Source organism: Impatiens glandulifera, chromosome 4 (genome assembly GCF_907164915.1).
Source record: "Impatiens glandulifera chromosome 4, dImpGla2.1, whole genome shotgun sequence".
In the NCBI taxonomy this organism is placed as follows: Eukaryota; Viridiplantae; Streptophyta; class Magnoliopsida; order Ericales; family Balsaminaceae; genus Impatiens; species Impatiens glandulifera.
The window spans coordinates 4,073,863-4,081,161 of NC_061865.1; the positions used below are offsets into that span (position 1 = coordinate 4,073,863).

The 7,299-nt window shown below is 32.6% G+C and overlaps 1 long non-coding RNA gene across 2 annotated transcripts; it reads left to right on the plus strand.

The window, feature by feature from the left end:
• Positions 1 to 4,163: 4,163 nt before the first annotated feature.
• Positions 4,164 to 6,745, plus strand: LOC124934052. Of its 2 annotated transcripts, XR_007099052.1 has the most exons (4): positions 4,164 to 4,519; positions 4,646 to 5,409; positions 5,560 to 5,693; positions 6,508 to 6,745. It is a non-coding gene; the product is annotated as an uncharacterized LOC124934052 (long non-coding RNA). The 2 variants fall into 2 exon arrangements; XR_007099051.1 differs by having other exon boundaries at positions 4,646 to 5,693.
• Positions 6,746 to 7,299: the final 554 nt, after the last annotated feature.

Sequence of the window (7,299 nt, forward strand, 5' to 3'; positions counted from 1 at the left end):
AATCACATCATTAATGAGAATAAATAATAAAATCATAAAAACAAAGGTGAATACTCAATAAAATATTTGACCCATATGTTAATGATAGAACAAATTTTGAATACTAATATTTGTATCTTTCATAAATATCAACATCCCAAACAAAACACTTAGTACAATTTTTTTCATTTAAAAATAGCAACAAAATTTATAACTTTTTTTTTTCAAATAACATAATTGCCAATAAACATCTCAAATTAATTAATTTTTGTTTTGAAATATTCTATTGTATCTTATAATTGTTTATTGTGTTTACATATTTTAGAATCTTTTATATTAAATATTATTATTTTTAAGTACTCTTGATACATTTTTGACAATATTGACTCTATTGACTCTTTTGAAGATAATAAGTGACATTGTACCATGATGTTGACTTTACAAACATAATACCAAGAGAAAAAAAATTGCAATTACCTCTTTGGTTTAAAACCTGTATTAGAATTGAATTGATGTCGAATAATGATGATGAAGCCTGTACGCATTTTTCTTCGTTCCTCCTAAAAAAATATACCCTGTCTTTAAGGGCAGTCTGTATGATCCAAAAATTATTGAATCCCATGTCTTACATTCCTCACGTGCTCCCGCGGTAGGAGATGATATATTTTTATGGTAGATTCGACCCGTGCACTGTTCTTTAAGGGTGTGTTTGATGAGGGGGAATTGGAATTCTAATTCCAATTCCATGAAAACTGACATTGAATTACAATTCAATTCATATGTTTCGAAACATTATAGAATTGTAATTCAATTCTAATTCTTATGTTTGTAAAATAAAATACCAGTTCAAAATGTTAATTTCTTCAATATGTTTTCACGTTTTTGACATGTTTAACACATTTAACACATTTTTGACATGTTTAACACGTTTAACTCGTTTAACACGTTTTTTACACGTTTAACATGTTTTGGGCACGTTTAAACACGTTTTTAACATGTTTAACACATTTTCACACTTAAAACACATTTTCACACGTTTAACATGTTTTTCACGTTTTTAGTATGTTTAACACGTTTTTGACATTTTTAATACGTTTAACATGTTTTTCACACGTTTTGACAAGTTTAACACGTTTTTCACGTTTTTGACACGTTTTTGACACATTTTTGACACGTTTTTGACATGTTTAACACGTTTTTTCACACGTTTAACATGTTTTCACGTTTTTTGCACGTTGAACACGTTTTTGGCATGTTAAACACGTTTTATACATTTTTAACATGTTTTTCACGTTTAACACGTTTTTCACGTTTAACACATTTTTTACGTTTAACACGTTTTTCACGTTTTTGGAACATTTAACACGTTTTTGATATTTTTAATACGTTTAACATGCTTTCCACACATTTTGATAAGATTAACACGTTTTCACATTTTTAGCACGTTTAACACGTTTTTGACATGTTTAACACGTTTAACATGTTTTTTACACGTTTAACACGTTTTGGCACATTTTTATCACGTTTTACACATTTTGGCACGTTTAACACTTTTTAACATGTTTAACATGTTTTTAGTACGTTTAACACATTTTTTACGTTTTTGGCATATTTAACACATTTAAACATGTCACAAGTGTGTTAAATGGGCCAAAATGTATTTAACATGTCAAAATGTGGTAATGTGCCAAAATTTATCAAACGTGTTAAACATGCTAAAAATGTGTTAAACATACCAAAATGTGTTAAACGTAAAAACGTATTAAACGTGTCAAAAACATGTTTAACATGCCAAAAATATGATAAACGTGTTAAACGTGTCAAAAACGTATAAACGTGTTAAACGTATAAAAAATGTGTTAAACATGCCAAATAAGTGAAAAACTTGTTAAACGTGCCAAAATGTGAAAAATGTGTTAAACGTGTCAAAAACGTATTAAATGTGTTAACAATGTGTCAAACGTGTCAAAAACGTAAAAAAACATGTGAAACATGTCAACAACGTGTTAAACGTATTTAATGTGTTAATAACATTTTAAACGTGTTAAAAACATGAAAACGTGTTAAACGAGCCAAATATGTGAAAAATTTGTTAAACGTGTCAAAACGTAAAAAACATGTTAAACGTGTCAAAAATGTGGTAAACGTGTCAAAAACGTGTTTAATGTGTTAAAAATGTGTTAAATATGTCAAAAATGTGAGAATGTGTTAAACGTGTTAATCGTGCCAAATATGTGAAAAACTTGTTAAACGCGTCAAAACGTGCAAAATGTGCCAAAATGTGAAAAACGTGTTAAACGTGTCAAAAACGTGTTAAACGTGTTAAAAATGTGAAAATCGTGTTAATCGTGTTAAACGTGTCAATGACGTGAAAAATGTGTTAAATGTGTCAAAAACATGTTAAACGTGCCAAAAACGCGTTAAACGTGCCAAAAATGTGTTAAACGTGCCAAAAACATGAAAACATGTGAAAACGTTAAACGTGTTTAATGTGTGAAAATGTGTTAAACATGTCAAAAACGTGAAAAACGTGTTAATTCAGAGATCATTAGATGATTTATCAACACTAGAGAGATTTTTATTAAAATAAAATGATTCAAAACAAAACAAAATTCAATCCGAAATAAACTCTCAATTAATACTTTACATAAACTTTAAATAGTCAATTAAATGATAAATAGGGGATTTGAGATGATAGATCAATTCAATTACTAGAAGCGGAACCTACATTTAGCTTCCATTGTTCTTGGGATGAATTTTGGTTGATGGATCTTCCAATCTAGCACAGACCTTAACTTCACTTTGGGATTTCTCACTTTTTGAATCCTCTCTGTCGATGGGGAGACAAGAGAGATGTCTTACCTACTGAATGTCGTAACCCTACTAATACCAGTCCAATGGGTCTGTTCCAGTGTAGCGCTATGTATAGATTGGGGACCATACTCGTCTTTTTTTTAGATTTCGGTTATTTATAAATGAGCCCCTCATAGATATTTAAATAACCCTTTGGTCTCTACGCATTTATTCCATAACCCTCCTTAATACCGTGTATTTGATAACTATAGTTTAGGTTTATTACATAATAGCCCAACACCATAAATATTGCATTAAAGACTCAATAATTATTGAATTAATTATAAATTAATCCAACAATCTCTCGTTGGGGCCGAATATACAAATCCACAATAGTGTAACCTTATTGCTAGCTTGAATGGTTATTATAAACTTTAGGGTATCCCTTACAATCTGGTTCATTAACTATATTAATAAAGGATCGTAGGCGTGGCTTTCGTTAGCATCATCATCGTAACTAAACCTTCCATGGTCACATTACCAACATAGCTAAATGACATAGATCAATTATGGATGCATAGCATGAAAATACATGAATGTGATCACCACGTGTTTATTTTCAACTGGTCCTCCTTAAGAGAAAATTTTAAAATTTAATTGAGAGAATAAAATGAATATTTTAAAATGGATAAATCTGATCAGTAAAATATCCAAGACTTTATTGACTGAAACACGTAAAATCATAAAATAAATACAAAACTCCCCCCTTGACAACCTGATAATTGTATTACATTTTCAGCCTATAATAATAAAATATTTTATAATATGTGAAATATAAGCCTCACTTTGAAAAATAAAAATAAATAAATAAATAAATGAAGTAGAAGGAAATGTCTGTAAGCCTTTATATATGACCCGCTTTCCAACCGATTACCGACCCCCACTCCCGTTTTCATTAAATCACGAGCGAACCGACCGACCGACCGACCGACCCGCGCGAAAGTGTTTGGTTGGCGCGATTCAAAAGAAGAAAAGAGAGTCCTTGGAAATCTTCATCATCATCATCATCATCATCATCGTCGATTCAAAAGAAGAAAAGAAAGTCCTTGGAAATCTTCATCTTCGATTCCCGAAGAGAGATGTACGAAGGAAGGAAGCACCGGCCGGTTGAATCATTCATTCGACACAGTGGCCACATTTTGTTCATATACTTGAAGAATTCTGACATATACTCCGATGAATTCAAATCGAGGTTCAAGCTCACGACAGAGCTCAACGTTGTCTTCTTCTCTAATGATTCTGACATATCTCAGGTCTATTTTCAATGTCTATTGCTTTTATTATTAGACTGTGCTCTGTCTTTCTCTCTCTGTGATAATAAAAAAAAAAAAAAAAGCTTCTGTTATTTCGGAGAGTAGCTAGCTAGGTTGTATATTCTAACACAGAGTAACAATTTTTTTTGAATCATCAAATTAACGAATGTTTTGTTTTTCAATTTGGTGAGTGAACGAATGCTAAACAATAAATTTGCTCATTCTTGGCTTTTGTTCTTTAACTCTAGTGTAGAATAGTTTTAGTTTAAATATTGCTCCAGAAGAAAAAAGGAGTCACTAGGGTTTTACCATTACCATTGAACAATGTAATTTCCCTACACATACATACATGGAAGCAAACTAGCTAGTTGCATTGAATCACTTGAGAAGCAGCAGGAAATCATTGACCATACATAGACTTCCAGAAAAATAAGGTAAGTTAATTGCATCTAATAATGTACTACTTGTCCATAGCTGTTACATGTCTCCACTGTTTTCTTTTTCTTTTTCTTTTTTTGAGTAAAATAACATGTTTTTCTCAACACAATTATAATTTTCAGACTACAAGAGATGCTGAAATCTGAAAATCACGAGAACAAGGACGAGTGCCACCAACTGTAGAATGTGAATTGACTGATGACTGACTGACTGACTATGCATGGGTCAGTAAATGTATGTATTGTACTGCACATGACAAATGATTGATATCCAGGATCATATGGTGTTAGAAGGGAGAGATGAAACAATTCCTTACACATTTTCATTTAGAGGTTAAACCAGTGATTAATTAGATAAATTGATGTTAGTCCATTTATTTGACTTACTTAAAAGCTTTATTTGGAGGTGTAAGAAAACATTATACAGATAATAAGAACAAGGTGTCCCTGTCACAGGAGACATCCATGTCATAATTGTTGGTTTGGAAAGTTCTTTCTCTCTTCTTTTGTTTATTTTTGTATTAAATAGGCTGACATTGTGACATCTACTCTAAAAGACTTGTTGTATTGTTAGCTAACTGATGAGAGACGTGGTACTGCCGGTTATGTTGATATTACAAGGTGATCCTGGACTTGGAAAGAGTCTATTATTACAAGCAGCTGCGTCTCTATTTCTCCACGTCGTATTTATGTGTGTGGTAATGCCACAACAAATGCTGGTCTTACCGTGGCTTCTGTGAAGGATGCTTTGACAAGTGATTATGCTCTTGAAAGCAATGGAGCAACAACGTGTTTCCGTTGCCAAAGCTGGCTGGACTTGTAGTAGCAAGCTTATCAGCACCAACTTCTGTCTTGGCAGCGGCAAAGCCTGTTGGTGGCCACTACAAGTACTGTAACAAATTCTTACTTGTAACTTTCTTCTGATATCATTATAATTCTCATATTTTCCTACCCTTTCAATCTAAAGAACCTTCTTTAATTTCCATTGATACGTTACCGGCGCCTTCTTCTAACTCCTCCTGGGAAATTAATTTCAGCCGCACAAAAACTTTCAACGAAAATTTGAAAATGAGTGCTGCTTTACTATCGCTATTCGATTTGGTTTTCATATTGCTTGCTTCATAAGCCTGATGAGCTGCTGGACAAGAGGGTCTCGGAGCACATCATGTCAGTAAGTCATCCTGCCTTCCCAACTATCGTTGATCCGTTATTAATCTTTTGAAACTAGCCGTATTTTGATTTGTACAAGTAACTGCATGTCTTCCATGCTTAATCTCCAAGTCTTAAATAAGATAGAATTATCTGGCTGAATTGTTCAAGTAGTCTGATCAGTAATAATACAAAAGTTAGAAATGTCAATAAATCTGAATCAACCATGAAAGCAGAATCTCTTGTCAAGTATGTGATATAGCTTAAGTAGATTTAACTGATAACCTAGCTATAAGTGAGAGATAACTTGATTTAAGTGAAGAATAGAATATAATGGAGGTGAGAATGAGATTCACAAATATTAGGTGAGTAAGAATTTAACGATAAGGAAGAAGAAGATAGGAGATAGAAAATATAGAGAGAGAAGTTAACCTTAGAGGTTTCTGTAAGAATGTCGGGGTACCCCTTGCAGATTATGATCTCCTCTTTATATACCCATCCTCTGCCATAATTAACTTCCGCTAATTCCATATATTTTGCTAATACCTTATTAATACTTATTTATTTCCTTAGAAATAATTATTTATTAAGTATTCCATATTCTGGCTAATTGCCTTATTTATAATTATTTATTTTGCATAATTAAAAATAAAACTGCTGACATGGGTTACGTCTACCCGTCAGCTTATTTTAGGGTTAGGAAACCTAACCCTAACAATCCCTTGTAACAGTATGCTGGTGAATTTTCTGTTTGGCCTCATAATATAATCTCCACCAAATATTTTGCCTGTTAAAATTACAGAGTGGTAATTATACTAGAATTTTACTATTTGCAGCTTCATGCTGGAAGTGGAGAGAATTCACCTGCTGCTAAGAAGTTGAAGGGTGAATATTGATATCTTACTGTATTTTTTTTGTCAATCAAATTACTTTAATAAGACTAGGAGAAGTGTTCATATCTACCAATGCAGGAAACCAGAACGCTAGAGATATAGTTCTGAGCGTAAAAAGTGGTTCGCTAGATATAATCCAATGCCTTTTTATGGTTTGGGTTATTTGTGTTTAATTTCATATAACCCACTATCTAAGAAACATGATTAATTACTTTTGCAGGAAGTTGTTGAAATAATGAAAGAATCATTATAACCCACTATCTAAGAAACATGATTAATTACATTAATGTATTAAGAAATTTGCAAGCATTTCTCAATGGTTAATTCGATTTGCTTTATTTGTAGATGGAGTCCACTATAATAGCCGAGTTTGCTGGGAGGGTATCTTGGAAAACCAATATGGGAAATATTGCGGCCATGTTTCAGAGAATGAATCTAACTGAAAGGGTAGAGGGAACCCAATTCAGATTCTTATTCAAAGTGCACCCGTTACTGCGGTTCTCAGGAACGGTTCTCAGGAATGATTATACACCACATGCTCCTCAGAAAGTCCAGCTCAAATTCTATGGAGATGAAGTTCCTTGTGAATGGAGAAGAGCTGTGCTTCGGGATGAGGGAGTTTGCATTGGTTACAGGTCTCAATTTTGGGAGATTCCCTACGGAGGAAACAATTTTTAATCAGGTTGAAGAATCTCCAACTTTGGTTCTTAAATATTTTAAAAGTATTCCACTTAT